This window comes from Bombina bombina, chromosome 4 (genome assembly GCF_027579735.1).
Source record: "Bombina bombina isolate aBomBom1 chromosome 4, aBomBom1.pri, whole genome shotgun sequence".
Lineage (NCBI taxonomy): Eukaryota > Metazoa > Chordata > Amphibia > Anura > Bombinatoridae > Bombina > Bombina bombina.
The window spans coordinates 1,023,712,012-1,023,738,962 of record NC_069502.1 but is presented as its reverse complement, the minus strand read 5'-3'; the positions used below and the strand labels follow the sequence as shown (position 1 = coordinate 1,023,738,962).

At 36.6% G+C, this 26,951-nt stretch overlaps 1 protein-coding gene across 1 annotated transcript in view; it reads left to right on the top strand.

The window, feature by feature from the left end:
* LOC128657721 (ADP-ribose glycohydrolase MACROD2) overlaps positions 1 to 26,951 on the top strand; it is a 1,711,614-nt gene that overhangs the window by 398,712 nt on the left and 1,285,951 nt on the right. Inside the window, exon 2 of the mRNA XM_053712124.1 lies at positions 14,952 to 14,982. The gene's annotated coding sequence lies outside the window, so the exon portion shown is untranslated. The remainder of the gene's footprint in view (positions 1 to 14,951; positions 14,983 to 26,951) is intronic.

Here is a 26,951-nt window from a genome sequence, read left to right as displayed (position 1 = left end):
AGCGGCCCATTTGCAAAGACTAGATTATTCTTTCAGTACTACAGTATCTGCCCTGATTGCTAGAAAGAGGTAGAAGATGTTTCTATGCTAATGTTCAAATCACACTATTTTTCCATGTATTCACCATGGAAGACAAATCCTTTATTTTGCAGGACTAGGGTCTAAGGAACACAAAAGAAAAAGGGTTACTTTTAGTTTTTTTTGGCCAGTTATACAGCACAATAGAAGTCTAGTTTTAAAAAAGATTTAAGAGGCTGGAAAATGCCTATTATTGTCTATATTTATAATGTTCCACTCCTTTAAGGGGGTTCTATCTGATATGAAAGGTCTGCTTTCCCCCACTTTGGGGAGCTGGGCATATTAGAGGGCATGCCACCCTTTATTATCTGTACTTGTTGAGCATGACCTGATTTTTACAAATATGTGGGATCTGTATGTTATATTAGACCTATGGCTACATGCATTATCAATTCACTGGAGCACCCTGTGCTCAATAGACCCTTAATTGCTCACAAAAAACAAGTTGCATCTTTATTTTTGTTACAATGTTTCCCTCTGTTGGTTTACTGGAAAGATCTGGTGATGTTTCAGCCATTCACCAAACTGATGTTGCTCCTTGGTGACTATGCAGGAACTCTCTTAGGACTAGTGTCTGTTGGGACTAGCCAAGTCTAATGTCTTGAAAAATGCCAGAGCTGGTCCTCAGGAACTGGGTATCCATGACACAGGTAAATGGCATGAGGGCTGGAGTTGAATAATGCTGGGACACATCACACAAAGATCTAGGGTAGAAGTAGCCATGTTTACCAGCTACTTGCCATTTCACAATACTGGAAGTTATGGTTACCATCCTAAACATTCATATTGTGTGCACACTCACTTAAACCAACACATTTACAAACACACTCTGTATCTTGTTTATTATTTATACACATGAAGACAAAACAGACTTAACAGTATCGCAAAAGACTAAGGGGCCGAATTATCAAGCTCCAAATGGAGCTTGATGCCCCTTGTTTCCAGCGAGCCTTCAGGCTGCTGGAAACAGAAGCTCCATAACTTGTCCGCCTGCTCTGAGGCCGCGGACACCCCTGTGAATCTGCAGGGGGCGGTATTGCACAAGCAGTACTGGTGAACTGCTGGTGCAATGATAAATGCTAACAGCGTATGCTGTCGGCATTTATCGATGTGCAGTGGACATGATACGCTACATCATATCATGTCTGCTTGCACTTTGATAAATATGCCCCTAAAACTTCAAAATAATCCTGCTTTAATAAAGGTGGCTTAAAGGACCAGTCAACACAGTAGATTTGCATAATCAACAAATGCAAGATAACAAGACAATGCAATAGCATAGTCTGAACTTCAAATGAGTAGCAGATTTTTTTTGGACAATTTTAAAAGTTATGTCTATCTCCACTCCCCTTGTACCATGTGACAGACATCAGCCAATCACAAATGCATACACATACCATGTGACAGCCATCAGCTAATCACAGATGCATACACATTTTATTCTGTGAATTCTTGCACATGCTCAGTAGGAGCAGGTGACTTTAAAAAGTTTAAATATAAAAAGACTGTGCACATTTATTTAATGGAAGTGAATTGGAAAGTTGTTTAAAATTGCATGCTCTATCTGAATAATGAAAGTTTAAATTTGACTTGAGTGTCCCTTTAATAACATTTACTTGATTATTTAACCTGTTCTCAAAGAGATCCTAAAATGTTTGTGTGCTTAAGGGAAAAATGTGTTTACCACTTGAGTGACTGTGTGGAGTGAAGGGGACAATTAGAACCTGTATGACCTCAGCAGAGACATGTATTAAACTTTTATGTAAGCTAAACTAACATTGGAATTAAAGGATTACTAAATGAACATGAAAGTCAAAATTACTTTCTTGGTTCATATACAGCATGCCACTGTAAGAAACTATTCAGTTTACTTCTATTAGCAAATTTACTTTGTTCTCTTGGTATCCTTTCTTGAAAAAGCACATTTATGTAGGCTCAGGAGCAACAGTGCATTACAGGGAGCTAGCTGCTAATTGGTTGTTACTCACTTATGCCACTTCTCATTGGCTCACCAGATATTTGAAAGTCTTTTTTATATGTTCACATAATATACGAGCAGTTAAGCACTGCACTTCTAAAGATCCCTATAAAAATAAAATTTTAAAACTATAATTTTTATCAACATTTATATGGTTTTACTGTTTCAGACCAGTTCAAGGGTACATCTATTGAATAGCCTCTTAAGTGTGTTTATCATAGCTCTTCTGCTTTGGCCAGTGCTATAATTGTACGGTACCAGTCAACAACAGATATTCTTACCCACTACAGTAGCTTATTTGTCGCTCTGCTGAGTACTGTATTGAAACACCAATAATTCCCTCCCAGTGAATGCCATAGCATCCCCAAACCAGCTTCCCTGAATTTGTAAGCAGTTTCTTTACACATGTCCAGTTCTCTGTGCAGAGCATGGATATGGTTTAAAGATTGAGAAAATAGAAAATAAAAGGGCTAGATTACGAGTGAAGCCCAAATCAATGCTCCCGCATTAACTTTGCCAGGCGGAGGCTTTTTGGGCAAAAAGCCAAACTTTGAATATTACAAATCTGTTAACGTATTCCTCAATAGACTTCAACAGAGCAGGAAAAGTGGAAACCCGGCATGAAATATGATTATTTTACATTCCAATGTCCTTCACATAGGATAATATGTTCAATTTATTCTTAAATACATATATATATATATATATATATATATATGATTTTTTTTAATTAATAATAATATATATATATAATTTAATATAGGTATAGATATATACAGATATACAGTGCCTTCCAAAAAAATTCACTCCCTTTGGCATTTTCCCTATTTTGTTGCATTACAACCTGGAATTAAAATGGATTTTCATTTGGATTTCATGTAATGGACATAGGCAAAATAGTCCAAATTGGTGAAGTGAAATGAAGAAAATAACTTGTTTTAAAATATATATATATGTATTTATGTGTTTGTGTATATATGTCTGTAAATACATAAATATGTATACATATGTAGACGTGTATGTATGTATCTCTATGTTAAAGACCATTTGCATGTCTTTTTTTTCTTTTTCTAACACCTGAGACCTTTGAGCCCTTATAACTTTTTCATGCACTTTTTTCATAACTTTTTTATATATTATTTATATTAGATAGTGTTATAATGAGCATAGCTGCACTATACAATGTATTTTTGATGTGTTTTGTTCAACTTTTTAGTCGAGAGTAACAGTTAACCACGCCTCTGAAGTCACGCTAACCTGATGCACATTAAATTCAGTTGCGCTCATGCAAACGCTTTTACTTTCAACCTGTAATACCCACACTTCTTCTGACTCACACAAAGCACTGCAATATACCCCTTATCACTCACACGCAACAGTTAGCATGCCACTCGTAATCTAGCGTAAAGATAGCAATAGAAAGGCAAAGTCAAGACTGCTTTGCAGTCAATTGTTGCAACCATAAATGTTGTGGTTAAGAACTACCCCATAACCTTCCAATAGAAACAGCATGTGGGTTGACCAAATAAAATAAAACAGACACCATATATGCTGCTCTCTACATGGACCAGATTCGTATATATTAATTTTTTTAGTTTTTTTTATACTGTCTTATATTGCTGATTGGGTAACTGGCAGTGACTGCTCTAGAACAGCAGTTCTCTGCAGCTCCTAAGCAGTAGTTTAAAGGGACGTTGTAATGTAATATTATCCTTAATGTGTGGACAGTTTCTGGTTATAGTAGCTGCAGAGTATAAAATATATGGGAAATTGCTCCTTTAAGTTCATTTATATATGAGACTGCATATAGGGCACAGAAGAGATCTGTCTTAACATATGAAGGCAGATTGCCAATTGTTACAGAGAGTGTCACTGTCTGTGTCAATCTCTGTAACAATCATCATTGGTGCAGAGTGGGAGTAGTGGGAGAGAAAAAGGGAGGCTTCCCAACATAGAAAGGGGGAGGGAGGGGTGGGGTTCCCTACATTACAGAAAAATGTCAGGCTGGGGAGATGGAGGAATGGGGTGCTACACTATGGCATGAAATTGGCTGGAGGGGGGACCCTACACTACAGAAAAAAAGGATATTGAAGTGTGTAGGGCGAGGGGGGCCACTACACTACAGTAAAAAGATTGAAAACTTAAAAAATGTTAAAAAAAAAAAGTTAATTGTTAATGGATGGCAGGCTGCCAGTAACAAATATGGCAGTAGGCAATAGGAGGTGGGGAGGGTAAAAGAGCTGTTGGGAGGATCAGGGAGGTGGGATGTTGAATAGGGACCACCTTCACTACAGAAATATATATATATATAATCAATGTAAATAGTTGCATAGTAAATTAGCACAGCTAGGCAAGAATCCCCGCTTCCTTTTCCACAAAAAAACTGAGAATTTGCCTATCTAATTTGCATAACTTACCCAGAATTCTCTTGTGCATTGGTAACATTGTATATGAGGTATTTCTGGGGAAAAGCAAGTGGGGATTCTTGCCTAGATGTGCTAATTTCATATGCAAATATTTACATTGATTTAATTTTGAGACATGGAGGATTTTAATTTCAGTTTTTTATCTCCCCCCATAATTTTAATGAATTTTGGTATAAATATATATATATATATATATATATATATATATATATATATATATGTGTGGAAAAAGAGAAAGAGAACAGCACTCCTGAGATAGAACAAAAGCTAGAATAACTTCCATGCCTGTTCATTTAAATTGCAACTCAGGGTGCGCGTTCTTTTAGCACACTATGCCCCTTCACAGAGAAAAAATATCCTGTAACATATCAGTCTGATCCTGCCCAATGATATTCCAGCGCCGAAATACCAGGAAATTCTTCTCTGAACAAGGGAAGCAACAACCCCAGACGATCATTTTGGCCTTCCGTGGGCCTCGTCAGTGAGGTGCAGTTGTATCTCTCTAAGGGCATGTGTGCACGGGGTCCACGTCTGGTTTCCCCCATTACTCTTAGGGAGACCCAAGAGTAATTTACATATATGTGAAAAAAGAGAAAGAGAACAGCACTCCTGAGATAGAACAAAAGCTAGAATAACTTCCATGCCTGTTCATTTAAATTGCAACTCAGGGTGCGCGTTCTTTTAGCACACTATGCCCCTTCACAGAGAAAAAATATCCTGTAGCATATCAGTCTGATCCTGCCCAATGACAGTCCAGCGCCGAAATGCCAGGCAATTCTTCTCTGAACAAGGGAAGCAACAACCCCAGACGATCGTTTCGGCCTTCTGTGGGCCGAAAAAAAAAAATATATATATATATATATATATATATTTTTTTTTTTTTTAAAGCCCTACATTTCATACTGGCAGACTGTCTGCCAGTACCTAAGATGGTGGTGACCAGTAGGGATAGGAAGAGAAATGTTTGCAAGGGATCAGGAGGTGGGAGGGTAATTTCTACACTACAGCAAATTAACCTTACAAGCTAACTGAATAACCCTTACACTACCAGGAATTTCAGAAGTGTGGTGTACAGCTGAAATTAGCGACATTTTAATTGTCAAAAACTCATTGCAAAGCCATGCATGTCTGCTGTTTCTGAACAAAGAAGACCCCAGAGAAGCTTTTACAGCTATTTGTCTTATGACTGCAGTAGTTGTGTGTAAATAATTTCAGTGAGAAACCCAAAGTTTGCAAAAAAGTTAACTTTTTTTTTTTTTATATGAATGTATTTGGTGCCTAAATAATGGCATCATATATGCCAAAATGGACTTAGATTAATACCTTGGCTTGTCTATTTTTAAAATATATATAGTTTTCATAGGTAAATCATAAAACTAAATGCTCTTCTGTATAAAAAGAGTGATAGAAAAAAAATGCTAAAAATTCTCTGGTACTTTGGGCAAGATTTTTTTCCTGAGATTGCCAGTAGCAATGGGGTTAATTACTCTAAGTTAAGATTGCTACATTTGAAGCGTTATGTTTCTCTCTCTTTCTTTATTACAATTTCATGTTAAGTAAACATGTTTGATCAAATCTTTGTTTGCACTTTTGGGTTAGTTAGAATGGTATGTCTGGCCTTTATATATGCTATAAATCATTATATTTTTCACTAAAACATCATTGAGTTTCTGTTACTATTCTCTTTCTGTGACCATTCAAACTATTGACTTCTGTTAGACTGAGTTCGGACTGTTATTCTTATTACACTTAGTGGAACATTGGGTGCTGTGCTGAATTTATAGCACTCCAATTATATACTTCTGTAAATAAGAAGGAAATTGCTGTTCTTCTAACAACTTTTAATCCATTACTTATCCTCCTGCATCTAAAGAAAAGCAGAATTACCTTGACAAAAAGAGGGATTATAAGGTTTTCTTGATACGCCTCACTGTTTTAATTAAACGCTACAAAAAAAAATTGAAGTAAATTCACAAAATGCTTAGAGATGTTGGTAGAATAAAAAGTAACAACAAAAAAGGTTGCCGAAAATTACAGCTTAAATAGGAAAAATATATTTTTACTCTAGTGCTTAGCATGTAGATTTTTTTTTTACTTTAAAGGACACTAAGCCCTATTACAATTAATAATAATTATTTCATAAAATGTTCCAGCCAGATTTTTATGTTGCCTTTTTTAATTCAAAGCTGTTCAAAACTATTTGAAAAATTATTTGTAAATGCATAAGTGGCAGTCACCATATATCAACAAAGGGGACATTTAACATAAGTATTCCAATTAATAATTTTCAAAACTGGACACTTTTTTGTTGTTTTTTTATGTTTGTTTTCTATTTTGACATTTGTTTGTACATATTTCTTCATTGCTAAAAGAACGAATTCTAAATCTGTAACAATGAATTTGGACAGAAACTACTGATTTTTACAAATTATGAAGTTAAAGTGTTACATAATTCTGAACATCTTAAAAAACAAAAGAGATTGAGAGATTTACCCCCCCCCCGACTTCAAGGTATACTTACATTCTGCTCCTCACCAGCCTCTTATGGGGTTTTTTTCTTCTCAAAAGTGCCTCATGGGCGCACTGTGTAATCACAGGACCTTGTGTTTGATCTCTGGTTTTGATATGATCTTTAACGAATGGGATCTAATCATAGTGTAGAATTATGTAACATTATTGTTTATGTGTACTGTCCCTTTAAATGTCCATTTTATTGACAATCTCTATTTTCAAAGGGACAGGAACAACAGATGGCAAAATATTAATGATATTCTTATTCTTATTATAATTCTAACTCTTAGAAATAAGGAAACTGTAACCAAATAGCTTCATTAGGGGAGGAGGGACAATACTTTTGGATTTATACTTTTGTTATTGTACACTGATAGTTAGTAATGCAGTTCACTGCTATCAAACCTGCAATAGTTTATGTTGAATTATTATTTTAGAAGGAACCTTTTCCTAACTCATCTTGTCTATGTAAGTATAGTTTGCAGGCATTTAGAGATGTGAAATCTGACCACTGATATAAAGTAACTAAATCTCCTCTAGCCCTCGTTAAGAGATACTGGGCTAAATTACAAGTGGTGTGGTATATTTTTTTTCCACGATTTGTAAAAACTCCACAAAAGTTAAGCTTTTTGCGTTCGTATTACAATTTAAAAATATATATATATTTTGCTCTTGCGGTAACCCAAATTGAGCATAAAGTCGAAAATCACGATCGTGTTTTCGAATTCCCCTATAGAAATCAATGGAGAAAAAAAGTGGAAAAAAACACCCACTCTCTCATGCAAACACTAAAGCATTTTCGCAATTGCTCTAACCCGACATGAAAATATAAATATTAACATAACAGAATATGTTCTATCTATTCATAATTAAATATTTCTACATATATCTGATGTTTTTTTAAACAAATATATATTTATAAACATATGTATATCTATATACAGGTAGCCCTCAGTTTACGCAGGGGTTAGGTTCCAGAAGGAATGGTTGTAAATCGAAACCGTTGTAAATTGAAACCCACTTTATAATGTAAGTCAGTGGGAAGTGAGGGAGATAGGTTCCAGGCCCCTCGCAAAATTGGCATAAGTAAGACCTAATACATTATTTTTAAAGCTTTGAAATGAAGACTTTAAATTCTAAACAGCATTATAAACTTAACAAAATAATCACACAACACAGAATGTATAACTAAACTAAGTTAAATGAACAAAAACATTTGCTAAACAGCATTATAAACCTAATAAAATAATCACACAACACAGACTTCACTTGCATTTTTCTGCAAACAGTTCTTTCTATGCATTCCAATCTGGACTGATTTATAGACAGGAAGATCTTGTTCCTTTGAAATCTGTCTGGTTAAACTGATTAACTTCAGCTTGCTTGGCTTTTCTGCAACACAAGCGGAAAGCTCCACCTACTGGCTATTTTAATCAATACACTGCTTCTCAATGCTTTTCAATAGCAGTCACATGACTGGAAAAAAGGTTGTTATTCTGAAACGGTGTAAATTGAACCATTGTAAAACGAGGGCCACCTGTATATATATATATACTATAATCACGTTTGTAATGCGTCCGTCGGCAGTTGCCGCAGGTGGATTCTTTCACCACCCTGCCATTTTTTTTAATCCACCGGGATGCAGCGAAGGCCAACGGAGTATTACAAAAAAAAGCAAGCAATAAGTATTAAAAAAAAAAAACCCTAACCGTCCACAATAAAAAAAAAACTAACCGTCCGCAATAAGTGATAATAAAAAAACTAACCTCCCGTACAAACTATTAAGAAAAAAATAAACTAACCACCCGCATGAAGTATTAAGAAGAAAACAAAAATACCCAATAAAATTATTAACCCATAAAATCCACCAACCACAGCATCGCAAACTACCTAATACATCTATTAACCCCTAATCCTCCAACCCCCCACAACGTATTAAACCTAATTTACCTATTAACTCCTAAACCGCCAACCCCCACAGGGAAAAAGAGTAATTTAATGACTAAGCCCCCTAACCTAACACCCCCTAAATTAACCCTTTAGTTCCATAAAAAATACTACATTACAATTAAAATAAAATTACATTACATTAATCTAAAATTACAGAAAATAAAAAAGGCTAACATTACAAAAAGTAATAAACAACACAATCTAAAATAAAAAAAAATAAACCTAATCCCTATGAAAATAAAACACCCCCTAATCTAAGAATAAACTACCAATAGCCATTAAAAGGTCTTTTTGTAGGGCATTTCCCTAAAGAAATCAGCTCTTTTACATTAAAAATAAACAAAGTTCCCCCTAACAGTAAAACCCCCCACCCACCAAACCCCCCAAAATAAAAAAACCTAACACTAAAAAACCTAAACTACCCATTGCCTCTAAAGGGGCATTTGCATGGGCATTGCCCTTAAAAGGGCATTCAGCTTTTTTTCACTACCCTTAAAGGGGCATTCAGCTCTTTTGCAAATTGCCAAATAAACCCTTATCTAAAAAAAACTAAAACCTCTCAAAAATTAAAAAAAAACCTAACATTAAAGCCCCAAATAGGTACTCATGGTTTCAGAAGTCCGGCGGAGAAAGTCTTCTTCCAGACGGGTCCAAAATCTTCATCCACAGCGAAGGCGGTGGGGAGCGAAGGTCTGGAGTGGTCTTCCCAGATGTGTGCAGAGTGAATGCGGTGCGGAGCGGAGGTCCGGAATGGTCTTCCCAGATGTGGGGCTCCTCGACAGCACTCATCGGCGGTGGCGCTCCTTGGCGGCAGTCCTCGGCGAAGGTACCTCTTCATGGGACCATCCACCGCACACTGAAGATTGAATATTAGGTACCCCATATTTATTGGCTAAAATTTTCAAAATCAGCCAATAGAATGAGAGTTACTGAAATCTTATTGACTGATTTGAACAGCCAATAGGATTTCAGTAGCTCTAATGTTTTGAAAAAATCAGCCAATAGGAATGCAAGGTACCCCAAATTGATTGCGGTACCTTGCATTCAATATTCAGTATACGACGGACATCGAATAAAGAGGAGCCTCCATGCCGCCGAGGATCAGCGCTGGGCCGAGGACTGCTGCCGCTGCCAAGGACCTACGCCACAGATGACCACCGCCAAGGATCGCCACATCTAGGAAGAACGCTCAGGACCTCCGCTCCACACCACCTTTGCTGTGGATGAAGATGATGGACCCACCTGGAAGAAGACCTTCTCCGCCAGACTTCTGAAACAGTTAGTACCTATTTGGGGCTTTAGTGTTAGTATTTTGTTTTTTTTTGGGGGGTTGTTTTTTTAGATTAGGGTTTATTGGGCAATTTGCAAAAGAGCTGAATGCCCTTTTAAGGACAATGCCCATACAAATGCCATGGATAGTTTAGGTTTATTAGTGTTAGTTTTTTTTTTTATCTGGGGGGGTTTGGTGGGTGGGGGGTCAACTAGTATATATATATATAATTATAAAACCATTTGCGCCTCACTTGTAGTTTATCCCACTGAGTTGTTATTAATCTAATAAGTAACATATTGGTATTTGAAGTTGATATTAGTAAGTGATGGAGTATTTTTATCTGTGAGCTGGGCAGCAGATGACTTTTGTTTGCTGTCTTTTTATTATGAGTACATATAATAAAAGTTACATTTTAACTATTCATTTTACATCAGGGATAATTTTCTTTATTGTGCATAAATGCATTCTTAATTATTTTATAGGTTAACTATTTGGATCAATAGTCTTTAATGCTATTGCACAACTATCTGTGGAGACCCAGTACATACCAATATTTAACAAGGTCTACAGGCAGTATATAAAGGATACCTAAAGTAACTTTCTCTTTGTTATAAAGTAATTTCTTATACCCCAATCTCACCCATTACCTTGATAGTTAGTAGTGTCATACTGCAATAACTGCAGCCTTTCTTGAGAAGAAAATTTATTTGAATCATATCTTTAAATAAACAATTGCAGTACTAATATATATCATAATTATATATTACTTAAAGTGGCATACATTTATTTGACATGATGCATTTTTGTTGTTCACTTTCCTTTGCAAACATTATTCTGAGAAAATATATCAAAATCTTGAGTCAATCCCAATTCGAGATGTGCATGGGCAAAAAATTAAATTTAGCTGAATCTTTTCAGAATATAAGTTTTCAGAATATTCGGCTGCTGTGATATTCAGTATTCATTTGGTTTTAAACTAAACAAATACTGAATATTCGTGGAATATTTACATTCATTTTCATTAAACAAATGTAAATGTTCCTTTGCTACAGATGAAAACGTTCACTTGTAGCGTTATATACTTACTTAGTGCTGGAAAGCCATGCTTAAGCTGACCCTTCTTCATAGAACACTGAGCTGCGATAATAGGAGGCTTAGTGCACGGCCCTGGGCTCTGTTATGAAGGGTCGGGTATAGCACAGCTCTCCAGTGTGCCATTGGTAAGTATTTTTAACCGCTAAGGTAATTTAAAGGTAACAAATGAATACTGACAAATTTTGTCAGCATGTATTCATTTTCTTTAAATTTCATGGTCCATTTGTTTAGATATTCGTTTCATGAAATCAAAACAAATATCAATGATTCATTAGAAAAGTTTCATTATTTTCTCAAAGTTCATTGTTAAAGTCTATGGGCATTTTTGTAGATAAACAATTTTGATAAGCTTTTCAAAAACGATTGTGATCAACCCAGTTACATGATAGCTTTCCTTTTACACATAAGGGGCCATACAGGATGTCATCAGCACTAAGGACCTGATGATCAAAAACTTGTCGACATGAAGAGAAATAAAACAAAATCTCTCCTTTACATAAAGAATACTAAAATGTATGGTTTTTATTTTTTTGAGGGTCCTCACCATACGGATGAGACTTCTAAGATCATCTCACCTGAGCAGAGAGCTTTGGATCATCAGTCCTTGTCTGTGTTTGCTAGGGGAGCCATGTGCTTGTCAAAAGTATTGTTGCTAATAAAGTGTACTGCAAAACTATTTCTATTGAAATCTGAAATGCCCAAAATGACATTTTAAATATGCTTTTTGTGTCCCTTTAATAATGGTTATTAATTAATTTTTATTTTGCCTTTTATGCCAGAGGTGGCTCTTCCATAAGTCCAGACTGGTGATTGCCTAGGGTCACAGTTATCCACACTCACCTCTTGACTAATCCTGAGGGATAAAAAACACCATCAATCATTTGCTTACAACTTTACTCCACTCACTCAACAATATTGCAGTCTCTAAACAAAGAAGGAACCAGAGAACAGTAGTACACAAAGTGTATGTCACCGATAGACCTGTAAGCAAAATTTCACTGGGGGCAAACAGCCAGCAGAGCTCTGTGCAAGGCTGGGGATAAAATCAGTGAGTTGTTGGTTCTCCATGAGTTGGGCAGGGGGTGCTGGAAGTCTTGGTGTTTAATGAGTACTGGCTACGGGATAGTCGCAAAGAGGGACAATTTGCACCATACTCTTCAAAAAAACTAGCTCAATAGGGTTGCAAAGTAAAAAAGAGGGAGCCTTTTCACCAATGTAGAACCACCACTAATGCAGATTGTGAAGAAAAAAGACATCTTATGTCACTTAGGCCTGGGACCTCTCCAGCTCTATAACCTTATATTCTTTTTATATTTTATTTTTTTATTTCATGTTTATGCACCTCTAAAGTCACACTGAAGTCAAAATTAAAGTTTCAGATAAAGTAAGCAATTTAAAAAAAAAAAAAACCTTTCAAATAAACTTCCTTTATCAAAACTACTCAATCTTTTATAAGTATCCAGAACCTACTGAGCATGTGCAAAAGTGCACAGTATGTGTATACGCATTTTGTTGACTAATGGCTGTCAGTGTCACATGATACAGGGGAAGAGGAACTGGATTAACTGAAATTTTATAGAAAATGTTCTACTGCTCATTTTAAATCAAAATATGTATATTGTCTTATTGTGAATGTATTGATTATTAAATTCTACTAGTTCTTTAAACTTTCAAGATTCAGATAGAACATGCAATTTTAAACAATGTTCCAATTTACTTATATTTGCTTATTTGCTTCATTCTCTTTGTATCCTTTGTTGGGGGAACAGCAATGCAGTACTGTGAGCGAGCTGCACATATATACACCTTGCCATTGGCTCATCTAATTTGTTGCGGTAGCTCACAGTAGTGCTTTACTGCACCAAGAAAATTAAGCAAATTTGAGCATAGAAGTAAATTCGAAAGTTGTGTAAAATTGCATGCTCTCTCTGAATTATGAAAGTAAAAAATGTGGGTTTCATGTTCCTTTAAATACCATGTTTTTCCTTAGAAAGTTCCTCTGATAAATATACATAGTTTACCATTTTAGCATTTTACACGGTTAAAATTGTGCCAAGAGCATCAGTTGTACGATCTGAGGTGACAAAACCTGATGACTTCAGCAAGCTGAAATTATGTATGACAACTTGTAAAGCATTTTTAATGAAATGCAGTTAGCAATTTGTCCACACTTTTATGGTCTATTTAGTATTCCTAAATGCATTCATGAATGTCTCATATATTATTAACAGGACCCATTTTTCAGTGAAATGAAGCTTAAATCTTTCCGTAGGTTTCACATCATATTTACTAATGGTAATATCTTAAACAATGCAGAGCCAAAAGACAGGGCTTATCATTAAGAACACGAGAGACATATTTACTAGTATGTAAAGTTCTATAAGGCAATTTTCAAAGCAAAAGACAGGGTTTAGCCTCTTCACATAAAGAGACCATAGTTAATTAAGATATGCTGATAAGTGTGTTATGTGGTATCTGTGCTACACAAGAATTAAAATGGTATCTTAAAGGGATCTCCTACATACCAATAATAATTAACTTTTCTAGGTACTTGAATAGCAAGCCTTTAACTTCCTGAATTCCTCTTTAGTAGCCAAGACATTAATATACTTGGAGATGTCTGATATTAGAATACACATTTAGGATACTGATTTTAAACTCTTTGAAATTCCTGTTATTGTTTTTGAATATAGTTTATGAACTAATCATGAACTATTTAAAGCTCCTGCAAAAAAACCCAAAAAACTAAGGTTTGAGGATGCTATATGCATATTTGTTTAATATGACATTCAAGTAGAATTGAAAAAAAAAGGGTCCCATTTATTAAAAGCCAAGCTGAACTTGTTTGCCCAGCGTCTTAACTAGCCCTTTAGGCTTGTTCCCACGAGCCTGAAACGCTGAGGACAGGAAAATCAAAATTAAACATTTATGATTCAGATAGAGCATACAATTTAAAAAATCTTTCTAATTTACTTCTATTATGAATGTTGCTTAGTTTGTCTTATGTCTCAAAATATGGGTATCTGTATTTACATTAGCATCAGCCCCTTTCAGTGTGTGTCCCAACCTAACCTCATCAGCAGTGCTAAATTGGGAGCTTCTAATTAGGTTTTCTTTTAAGTTTTTATACTGGATTTTTGTATCAGTATCTGTGCATATTATTCTATATAGTATTGTCTATGGCAGTTAAAAGTAAATTGATGCATACTGTCCTTTTAAGCACAAACAGGTTGATTTAAATAGCTGTCACTTGCTGACCCATCTTCAGTACAAATCTGTTAGCAGAATATGTTTTTCCCATTTCAATTTTAAGCTATTTTGTATGCACCATGACATCTTATTTACTCCACTAATCTTCTAATACTTTTTCTTTATAATGTTTGTGTTCTCAAAAAAAGATCATGTTCACATTTTATATCATTGTGTAACCCATCACAGTGAAACATTATGTTCACAATGGGTGCTCTATTGATAAATACACCAGCAAATAATATAGCCTTTGTGGAATTGTATTGTGTTTCTGTTCTTGCTGACTTCTTCGTTATATGTACAAATTGTAAGAAGCTAAATCATTACATGTCAACATTATTTTAAATGTTCTAAAAATATTAATCTTAAAATATATATTTTTTTCTTCCAGGCTTTCCCTTGCATTTCTACTGGAATTTATGGTAAGTAACATTTTACAGATATTCAACGTTGAACTTTGTATATTTGCTTTGTGCTATAAATTTGTATATTTAGCCCACAATCTTGTTTTTGATTTTATTGTGTTTAACATTTTTTTATTGAAATGTACCTATAAATATTCTGCAACTATATACAGCAACATTCATGGGAAAGCCTAGAAAAATACATTATTTCATAAAATAGGTTAAGATAGTTTTCAGGAATTTAAACATAGTCATTATATAATAGAATTCTAAGGAACTACTTCATTAAAGAAAGAACAAGCATAAAGCTATTGTATTGTAATCTGATAATGGTATATATCTCTCTAATGGTATGTGGGTTAAAACATTAAAGGTAATGTTAATATTTCTTTGTAGGAGGACATACCTATACAAGGTATTAACTGCAGATGACATCCTCTTGTTGTCATCCTGGGGGGGCATTTTTAGAGCTCATTGTTGCCTCCTGCACTTTTACTGGCAGGTATGAGGTGGTAGAGTGACCTGATCTCCTCTGATGTCACCAGGTTTCTGAAACCAGAAGTGCCAGGCTGCTTCAGAGAGCTTTAGGGAGCTGGGGGGGGGGGGGGTAATCCAACCCCTTGATCTCAGCTCACTTAATCCTATAAACACCCAAAACTGCTCTTTTGAATCACACATTTACTTTATTAAATGGGTTCTCTAGGCACTTTTAACAGACTATCAAAAAGTCTAGAAATCCCCAAGACCTCTTGTTTTAAAGCTCAGAACCCCTCTTTTTAAATATATCCTTAATGTTAATAGTCAGGTAATCACTGTGATAATAGTTATGGGAACTCCTATATAGATTAAAGATAAACAACTTTACCCAGTCTTTTAGTTATATGAGAATTTGTCTCTAGAGTTTAGAGAATAAACCACACACCACTATTGTTTACAAACTTTTTAATTACATTTTTTTAAAAAACTTTCATTATTCAGATAGAGCATGCAATTTTAAACAACTTTCCAATTTACTTCTGTTATCAAATTTGCTTCATTTTGTTGGCATCTTTTTGTTATCTTTTATTGAACAGTAAAACTAGGGAGGCTCATAACAGCTCTGGAGTGTGCATGTGTCTTTAATACAGCAGTGGTTTGCAACATTATATGTAGCTTTGTTTTACAATGTGGCAAAACATTATTTTGTTCTCTTAGTATCATTTGTTGAAGAGAAAATCCAGGTAGGCTCATGGGAACTCAGAAGTATTCACATGTCTTTAGAGCTATATGGCAGCAATGTTTGCAACAATGTATTGCACTTCTACAAACAATGTTCCAAAAGACACTTGGATGCTTCTTGGCTCCTATGAGTTTACTTAAAGCGACAGTCAACACCAGAATTTTTGTGGTTTTAAAAGATAGATAATCCCTTTATTACCCATTTCCCAGTTTTGCATAACCAACACAGTTATAATTATACACATTTTACCTCTGTATTTACCTTGTATCTAAGCCTCTGCAGACTGCCCCCTTATTTCAGTTCTTTTGACAGACTTGCATTTTAGACAATCAGTGCTCACTCCTCGGTAAATTCACGTGCATGAGCTCAATGTTATCTATATGAAACACATGAACTAAAGCCCTCTAGTGGTGAAAAACTGTCAAAATGCATTTAGAATACCAAGAGAACAAAGCAAAACTGGTGATAAAAGTAAATTGGAAAGTTGTTTAAAATTACATGCCCTATTTAAATAATAAACGTTTTTTTGGACTTGTCTTTCCTTTTAAATGTACTCTTCAACAAAGTATACCAAGAGAACATAACAAATTGGATATACAAAGTAAATTTGAAAGTAGTTAAAAATGACATGTATCTGAATCATGAATGTTTAGTTTTGTCTTTACTGTCTCTTTAATACTTTAAAATTGATGAAAGTGGTACCCTAGTCCCAGATGATGTGTGTGTGTTCAGCACTGGAACATCACACGCACTAGCTGTCTTGTACATAATATGATAACTCTCCCTCACTCAACTTATGGATTTGTTTCCTTGGATTATGACCATGACCATGACCATTACCTGTTATACACATATATCTTCTGTTTGATTTAAAGGACTGTTAAAAATGTAAAACGTTTAAAAAATATAGCTGTTAGAAACTAAACAAACTGTAGAATCTAAATATTTAGATTAATAGGAAAAATAGCATACGGCCTAAATATTATCATATATAAGTAAAGGCGTTTCTGTTGAGTGCGTAATTGTCTTTTTGTATTATAAAACATATTGTATGTATATATATATATTAATGTATATAAAATGATGATACAAATGACAATGCTAAAAAGGCTGAAGACCTGGAATTTGTAGGTAAAAAATCCAAAGCATTATAAATCCAGCATTATTAATAATAACTTGATACTATTTTCCATTTCTGCTGTGTCAGCAATATAGCCCCCTATTGCTGACAGCTGTGATTGAGTTTCTTGATAGAGAAGCATGAAAGCCTTGATCAACTCTGCCAGCAAGTTAGGCTCCTGGGGCGCGATCCGATATAGATCGCAGTTTGCGGCGCAAGCGAGGGAACCGGCGTCGCCCGCAGTTTCAGCTCGCAACTCGAGCCATCCCATATAAGTCGCCGTCAGATGCTAACGTGCCGTAAGTCTCACAAACCAGCGATGTCCAGAAATCTGCGTAAGTACAAATTTCTGGCGTCGCCAGTGACTTGCGGCACGTTAGAATCTGCCGGCGCCTATAAAACCTGACTAAAGTCTAAAACACCCGCACTGTCTAACACGCCTCCCTAACATAGCCCGCACTGTCTAACACGCCTCCCTAACATAGCCCGACACGTCTAACCCTCTATCCGCTATCCCCCCTCACTAGCCTAACAATAAAAAAGCTATTAACCCCTAAACCGCCGCTCCTTTACCCCGCCGCAACCTAATAAAGTTATTAACCCCTAAACCGCCGCTCCCGTACCCCGCCGCCAGCTATATTATATCTATAACCCCCTAAAGTGAGCCCCTAACACCGCCGCCATCTATATTAAAATTATTAACCCCTAATGTAAGCCCCTTACACCGCCGCCATCTCTATTAAAATGATTAACCCCTAATTTAATCTACCTACCCCGCCGCCAGCTATATTATCTATATTAACCCTAAGTATATTATAGTTAATATAGTTATTACATTATATATATTAACTATATTAACCCTAATTATATTAGGGTTAATATAGTTACTATAGTATTTATATTAACTATATTAACTCTATCTAACCCTAACACCCCTAACTATATTTATATTAAATTAATCTAATTAATTTATAAACTAAAATATTCCTATTTAAATCTAAATACTTACCTATAAAATAAACCCTAAGATAGCTACAATATAATTAATAATTACATTGTAGCTATGTTAGGGTTAATATTTATTTTACAGGTAAATAGTTAATTATTTTAACTAGGTATAATAGATATTAAATAGTTATTAACTATTTAATATCTACCTAGTTAAAATAATTACCCAATTACCTGTAAAATAAATCCTAACCTAAGTTACAAATACACCTACACTATCAATAAATTTAATAAACTACAAACATCTATCTAAAAATACAATTAAATTAACTAAACTAAATTACAAAAAAAAACAAACACTAAATTACAAAAAATAAAAAAAGATTACAAGATTTTTAAGCTAATTACACCTATTCTAAGCCCCCTAATAAAATAATAAACCCCCAAAATAAAAAAAATTCCCTGCCCTATTCTAAATTAAACAAATTTCAAAGCTCTTTACCTTACCAGCCCTTAAAAGGGCCTTTTGTGGGGGCATGCCCCAAAGAATTCAGCTCTTTTGCATTCAACAAATACAATCCCCCCCCCCATTACAACCCACCACCCACATACCCCTATTCTAAACCCACCCAAACCCCCCTTAAAAAATCCTAACACTACCCCCCTGAAGATCTCCCTACCTTGTCTTCACCACACCGGGCCGAACTCCTGATCCGATCCGGGCGATGTCGTCCTCCAAGCGGCAAAGAAGAAATCTTCCTCCGGCGATGTCATCCTCCAAGCGGCAAAGAAGAATTCTTCCTCCGGCGACGTCTTCCTCCAAGCGGCAGCAAAGTCTTCATTCTTCCGGCGGCATCTTCAATCTTCTTTCTTCGCTCCGCCGCCGCGGAGCATCCATCCCGGCCGATTGCTAAACTTGGAATGAGGTACCTTTAAATGACGTCATCCAAGATGGCGTCCGCCGAATTCCGATTGGCTGATAGGATTCTATCAGCCAATCGGAATTAAGTTAAAAAAATCTGATTGGCTGATTGAATCAGCCAATCAGATTCAAGTTCAATCCGATTGGCTGATCCAATCAGCCAATCAGATTGAGCTCGCATTCTATTGGCTGATCGGAACAGCCAATAGAATGCGAGCTCAATCTGATTGGCTGATTGGATCAGCCAATCGGATTGAACTTGAATCTGATTGGCTGATTCAATCAGCCAATCAGATTTTTTTAACTTAATTCCGATTGGCTGATAGAATCCTATCAGCCAATCGGAATTCGGCGGACGCCATCTTGGATGACGTCATTTAAAGGCACCTCATTCCAAGTTTAGCAATCGGCCGGGATGGATGCTCCGCGGCGGCGGAGCGAAGAAAGAAGATTGAAGATGCCGCCGGAAGAATGAAGACTTTGCTGCCGCTTGGAGGAAGACGTCGCCGGAGGAAGAATTCTTCTTTGCCGCTTGGAGGATGACATCGCCGGAGGAAGATTTCTTCTTTGCCGCTTGGAGGACGACATCGCCCGGATCGGATCAGGAGTTCGGCCCGGTGTGGTGAAGACAAGGTAGGGAGATCTTCAGGGGGGTAGTGTTAGGATTTTTTAAGGGGGGTTTGGGTGGGTTTAGAATAGGGGTATGTGGGTGGTGGGTTGTAATGGGGGGGGGGATTGTATTTGTTGAATGCAAAAGAGCTGAATTCTTTGGGGCATGCCCCACAAAAGGCCCTTTTAAGGGCTGGTAAGGTAAAGAGCTTTGAAATTTGTTTAATTTAGAATAGGGCAGGGAATTTTTTTTATTTTGGGGGTTTATTATTTTATTAGGGGGCTTAGAATAGGTGTAATTAGCTTAAAAATCTTGTAATCTTTTTTTTATTTTTTGTAATTTAGTGTTTGTTTTTTTTTGTAATTTAGTTTAGTTAATTTAATTGTATTTTTAGATAGATGTTTGTAGTTTATTAAATTTATTGATAGTGTAGGTGTATTTGTAACTTAGGTTAGGATTTATTTTACAGGTAATTGGGTAATTATTTTAACTAGGTAGATATTAAATAGTTAATAACTATTTAATATCTATTATACCTAGTTAAAATAATTAACTATTTACCTGTAAAATAAATATTAACCCTAACATAGCTACAATGTAATTATTAATTATATTGTAGCTATCTTAGGGTTTATTTTATAGGTAAGTATTTAGATTTAAATAGGAATATTTTAGTTTATAAATTAATTAGATTAATTTAATATAAATATAGTTAGGGGTGTTAGGGTTAGATAGAGTTAATATAGTTAATATAAATACTATAGTAACTATATTAACCCTAATATAATTATGGTTAATATAGTTAATATATATAATGTAATAACTATATTAACTATAATATACTTAGGGTTAATATAGATAACATAGCTGGCGGCGGGGTAGGTAGATTAAATTAGGGGTTAATCATTTTTATATAGGTGGCGGCGGTGTAAGGGGTCAGATTACGGGATAGATAAGGTAGATGGCGGCGGTTTTAGGGGCTCACAGTAGGGGGTTAGTTTATGTAGATGGCGGCGGGGTCCGGGAGCGGCGTTTTAGGGGGTAATAACTTTATTAGGGATTTTGGGGGGGGATCGCGGTTGACAGGGAGATAGACATTGCGCATGCGTTAGGTGTTAGGTTTATTTTAGCAGATCGCGGTTGACAGGGAGATAGACATTGCGCATGCGTTAGGTGTTAGGTTTATTTTAGCAGCTAGTTTAGGGAGTTACGGGGCTCCAATAGTCAGCGTAAGGCTTCTTACGGCTGCTTTTTGTGGCGAGGTGAAAATGGAGTAAGTTTTCTCCATTTTCGCCACGTAAGTCCTTACGCTGCATATTGGATACCAAACTGTGCGGGTTTGGTATACCTGCCTATGGCCCAAAAAACTGCGGGTGACGGCAGAAATATACGCGCGTAACTTCTAGCTTACGCCGTATATAGGATACCAAATCCGCGCAATTATTGGCGTCGCCGGCTTTTGCGGGCGACGCTTTATATCGGATCGACCCCCTGAAATATAGCCTGTCTAGAGCAATTTTCCTTCTGTTTTCTGAGAAAACTAGGATGTTCTCCTAGGGGTTAGGAGGAGGTGAGACTTTGTGAAAAAGCAACTAAATGCTTTCAGAATTTTTTTTTTAACTATTGTCCCTATATGGAAATTCATTATATATCACAGTAACAATGACAGAGAAATGTTATTAAATGTTAAGTAATCTTAATAAACATATTTTTCTAGCTTAAAGGGACATTGTAATAAAAATATCTGCCAACATGGAAGAGCAGTGTTTAAACATAGATAGTGAAATCTAATTGGCTGAGAAAATGTATAGTAACAGCTGATTCATTTAAACTAATGCAACATTATCAGTTGTGTGTAGTGATGTCGCGAACATAAAAATTTGGATTCGCGAACGCGAACTTCCCCAGCTGTTCGCAAAACCGGCAAACCGGGCGAACCGCCATAGACTTCAATAGGCAGGCAAACTTTAAAACCCACAGGGACTCTTTCTGGCCACAATAGTGATGGAAAAGTTGTTTCAAGGGGACTAACACCTGGACTGTGGCATGCCAGAGGGGGATCGATGGCAAAACTCCCATGGAAAATTACATATGATGCAGAGTCTGGTTTTAATCCATAAAGGGCATAAATCACCTAACATTATAAAATATGAGGAAAAAATGGAAAAAAAACACGCTTTTTCTAACTTTGACCCCCAAAATCTGTTACACATCTACAACCACCAAAAAACAACCATGCTAAAAAGTTTCTAAATTTTGTCCTGAGTTTAGAAATACCCAATGTTAACATGTTCTTTCCTTTTTTTGCAAGTTATAGGGAAATAAATACAAGAAGCACTTTGCTATTTCAAAACCACTTTTTTTCAAAATGAGCGCTAGTTACATTGGAACCCTGATATCTGTCAGGAATACCTGAATATCCCTTGACATGTATATATATTTTTTTAGAAGACATCCCAAAGTATTGAACTAGGCTCATTTTGGTATATTTCATGCCACCATTTCACCGCCAAATGTGATCAAATAAAAAAAAAATTGTTCCCTTTTTCACAAACTTTAGGTTTCTCACAGAAATTATTTACAAACAACTTATGCAATTATGGCATAAATGGTTGTAAATGCTTTTCTGGGATCCCCTTTGTTCAGAAATAGCAGACTTATATGGCTTTGGCTTTGCTTTTTGGTAATTAGAAGGCTGCTAAATGCCACTGCGCACCACACGTGTTTTATGCCCAGCAGTGAAGGGGTTAATTACGGAGCATGTAGGGAGCTTGTAGAGTTAATTTTAGCTTAAGTGTAGTGTAGTAGACAACCCAAAGTATTGATCTAGGCCCATTTTGGTATATTTCATGCCACCATTTCACCGCCAAATGCGATCAAACAGCTTGTGCAATTATGGCACAAATGGTTGTAAATGCTTCTCTGGGATCCCCTTTGTTCAGAAATAGCAGACATATATGACTTTGGCGTTGATTTCTGGTAATTAGAAGGCTGCTAAATGCTGCTGCGCATCACACGTGTATTATGGCTAGCAGTGAAGGGGTTAATTAGGTAGTTTGTAGGGAGCTTGCAGGGTTAATTTTAGCTTTAGTGTAGAGATCAGCCTCCCACCTGACACATCAGACCCCCTGATCCCTCCCAAACAGCTCCCTTCCCTCCCCCACCCCACAATTGTCCCCGCCATCTTAAGTACTGGTAGAAAGTCTGACAGTACAAAAATAAAAGGTTTTTAAATGTTTTTATTTTTTTTAGCATATTTACATATGCTGTGGTGTAGCATCACCCCTTAGCCCCCAACATTCCTGATCCCCTCCAAAACAGCTCTCTAACCCTCCCCATCTGCCTTATTGGCGGTCATCTTGGGTACTGGCAGCTGTCTGCTATTATTTCACAGTCAAAAAAGTGTTGTTGTTTTTTTTAAATGTACACTACTGTTACACCAGATATGAGTGGTGGCACTGGGCAAGTGGGCACAGTATACGCTGTGAGCCTGACACACACGCTAGCAATTAGATTACACAGGAAAAAAAAAAACAGACTGATGTTCTAGCCATAAAAGGGCTGTAGTGGACACTGAATACACTAGCCTAGCTATCGATTTTCCTATTAAATCAGCAGCAGCTACACTGTCCCTCCTCTCACTAAGAATGCAGCTTCCGAATGAATCTAAAATGGATGCTGTCTAGAAGGTAGGAGGGTCTGGGAGGGAGGGTCTGCTGCTGATTGGCTGGAATGTGCCTGCTGACTGTGAGGTACAGGGTCAAAGTTTTACTTAATGATAACGAATAGGGGGCAGATCGAACGCAAACAAGCTATGTTCGCCGGGAACTATTCACCGGCGAACTATTCGCGACATCAATAGTTGTGTGTTTTCTAGTAAAGCTCTTTGTCTGATATGTAGAATGAGTAATTGTAAATGTCAACCAATGAGCATTACCAGCAAGTATCTATCAGCCAATATGCATCACTATAAATATCAGCCAGTAGGAATTAATACACACTGATGCACTCAATTTATTTTAATCAGCTTTTATGTTACAATATTACAGGCCACATCTAAAAATGTATTTATGAACTTATCAACATTCTTCTTTATTAGAACTTAATTTGGATTGCTCATATGGAAAAGTCTGAAGGCGTGAAAGTTCTATTAAAGGGCACATTTATGGGGGGGCGTGTCCTAACCACAGCCATGAGGAGTCGCAAAATGGAGAAGCTCTCTCTATAATTTTAGAAAATGTTAGTCATCTTTGCTCTAATTAGCTATAACTACGCATAAACTCTGAAACTAAAAGGGCAGTAGACAAGGATCTCTTTAATACCGAATATAGCCCTGTTTATATCGGCTCAAAGGAACAACTTGAGTCTCCTTCTCATACTTCTCTCATATTCGACCCCCCCAGCAGCCGGGTAAAGCAGTTCCACGCTAGTGAAAATTGAAATCACTCATTACAACATAGTATCCTGATATGGAGAGGGGTGTATATTTACAGATGCAGGCGATCCTTGAGGAGCTGGAATTACAGATGCTCCGCAACTTTGAGGATTTACACCACACCTTACATGCTGCCATTGGGAAGGTAGCACACGAGCAAGCTGAAAAATCTGAAGGGACAGACATCGCTACCCAGCAGGAGACATCTAACCTACCATATGTCTCTATACCTACCCCATCCTCTATTGGAAATGCGTACTATAGATATTCCTCCTCTCCCACCCACCCCTCCATGATTTCATGTCAATATTCTAATAGCCCTATATTGCTCCCCCTAGATAATTATACTCAGTACCCTTGCCATATCATAGCATATTCACTAGCTCAATTAGAAACCATATCACTTTAAATACCCCCCTCCTTTCACTTTTATATGAGTGGCTCTGGCCCACTGACCCTCCAAGCTGAAAAATCTGAAGGGACAGACATCGCTACCCAGCAGGAGACATCTAACCTAAGTAGGCAGCACATATCACTGGAGCCCACATGCGATCCCAAGCCTGGCTTTGAAACAAAGGAGCAAGCAACCCAGTGGGTGGGCATCCCTACACGAGAGCACACAGAATACCAGAATGAAGCCAGTCCTTCCTCTCTTACCCCAACTAACAGTGATCCGCGGAGTAATAGAAGCTGGGGGAGACCGGAGAACACCCGACATGCAAACATCACTGTGGCCATCTATAATATCGGTTCGGCCCCCTGCACTCAAGTCTTCCAGACGGAACAGGCCACTGATTCCTCCCTCACCGACTCTTGGGAAGATGCGACCGATCTATGGGGTAGTTACACAGCCTCAGGGAAGAAACCGGGTCATGTGCATACACAGCTGAGTAGCAGACGCCGATCCAACAGAGAGGGGTTGTTGAAACCATGGTCACCTAGTACAGCAGCTGACCCTTTCAACAGTCGCTTTCACGACACGGACAGGCCACCTAGGAGAGGCATGGGTTAATTAACCATACAGACTTCCTTCCCTAAACAAAGATGTGGACATCCCTGTTTTATTTTAAGTTCCATTTTTGCCCTTTGCCTTTCTTTTATTCCCTTCACTGGTTTCTGCCTATATATGTTTTCGGGCCCTGCCTGCCTCTGTGGCCTTATATATTTACATGACATTACACTACTAAGCCTTTCGCATTCAGTTTATTACCCACGTGGACGCTCTTCATTTAAGTTTTTGCATAATCCCTCATACAGCTATAGATCCGATTTTACAAGGACTCTCCTGTTTAGTTCATTGTGGGGGCATATGTTGTTTTACAGTAGGGATGGGTTATAAGGTAGAATAGATTATGTTAGATACTGCTGCCATGTACATGTTCTCCTCACCTTTTTGGCGATCTTATTGATTAGTTACACAAGAGATATAGGAGGCAGCCTCAACATAGAGCAGGATTGTTGAAATAATATTGTGTTGTGAGTTAATAGGCATATCATTTAACCTGATCTTTTTATTTGCTTGGGGTAAATGTACATTAGGGTTGGGACCTTTTACATTACCTGTTTTTGGTATATGGTTATTCTATGTCTTAAGCGTTTATACTTGCTAGTTAGGTCCTTCACCAACACCAGCACTATTTAAGTACCCTGTCTTATTTCTACGTTTAAACCTGTATAATATCTATAACCTGTTCTGCTCAATGCTAAATGTATATGTATTTCAATCAACATACCTACCATATGTCTCTATACCTACCCCATCCTCTATTGGAAATGCGTACTATAGATATTCCTCCTCTCCCACCCACCCCTCCATGATTTCATGTCAATATTCTAATAGCCCTATATTGCTCCCCCTAGATAATTATACTCAGTACCCTTGCCATATCATAGCATATTCACTAGCTCAATTAGAAACCATATCACTTTAAATACCCCCCTCCTTTCACTTGTATACGAGTGGCTCTGGCCCACTGACCCTCCTTTCCCCAATACCCCTTAATAGAAAAAGAGGTTCCGTTTACAAACACAGGGTCAATCTTTAATTGTATAAGTTACTATTCTGATGCATATTTGTGCATAGGTCTGTAAAATACGTTGATTGTTTTAGTATAACATTATAACTGAGGTGCTCAGCTATTCAACTTCTAAATCATTGTCCTCTGTGTGGTCCCAAATAACAGACATAACTGACTATACTGTTTATATTTTGACAATTGTTGGTGCCTATAACTAAGATGTAACCCTGTTGTTTTTTCTATTTTGTTTTTTATCATTCTTTGAAACCTCAATAAAAATATATTTATTTTTTTAAAAAAGGGCACTTTTATGGAATGTTCCATCAGTATCCTTCCTATATCCAACAAAAAACACAATCTATCTAATGACAGTTGGTCTCGTAGTTCTTTTTCCAGAGCTTGTATAAAATTAAGCAAATGTTGTTTATATATAGGAAAGTCTGAAAGTCTGAAGGGACTGTTGAGATTACAACTAAATTAAGCCTGGATTTCAATCCATAACTGTTGCCACAACTCAGGTTTATTTTTTTTAAATAAGCAATAGACTTTTGCAGGGCCTAAAAATTTGGTTTGTCTCAATCTTTTGGAATGAATATTTGTTTCCTCACTATTTGCTATTCATTTTGTTTTAAACGGAATGTATACTGAATATTCTTAGAACATTTACATAAGATTTTGTTAAACAAATGTAAATGTTCCACAGTTACAGGTTAAA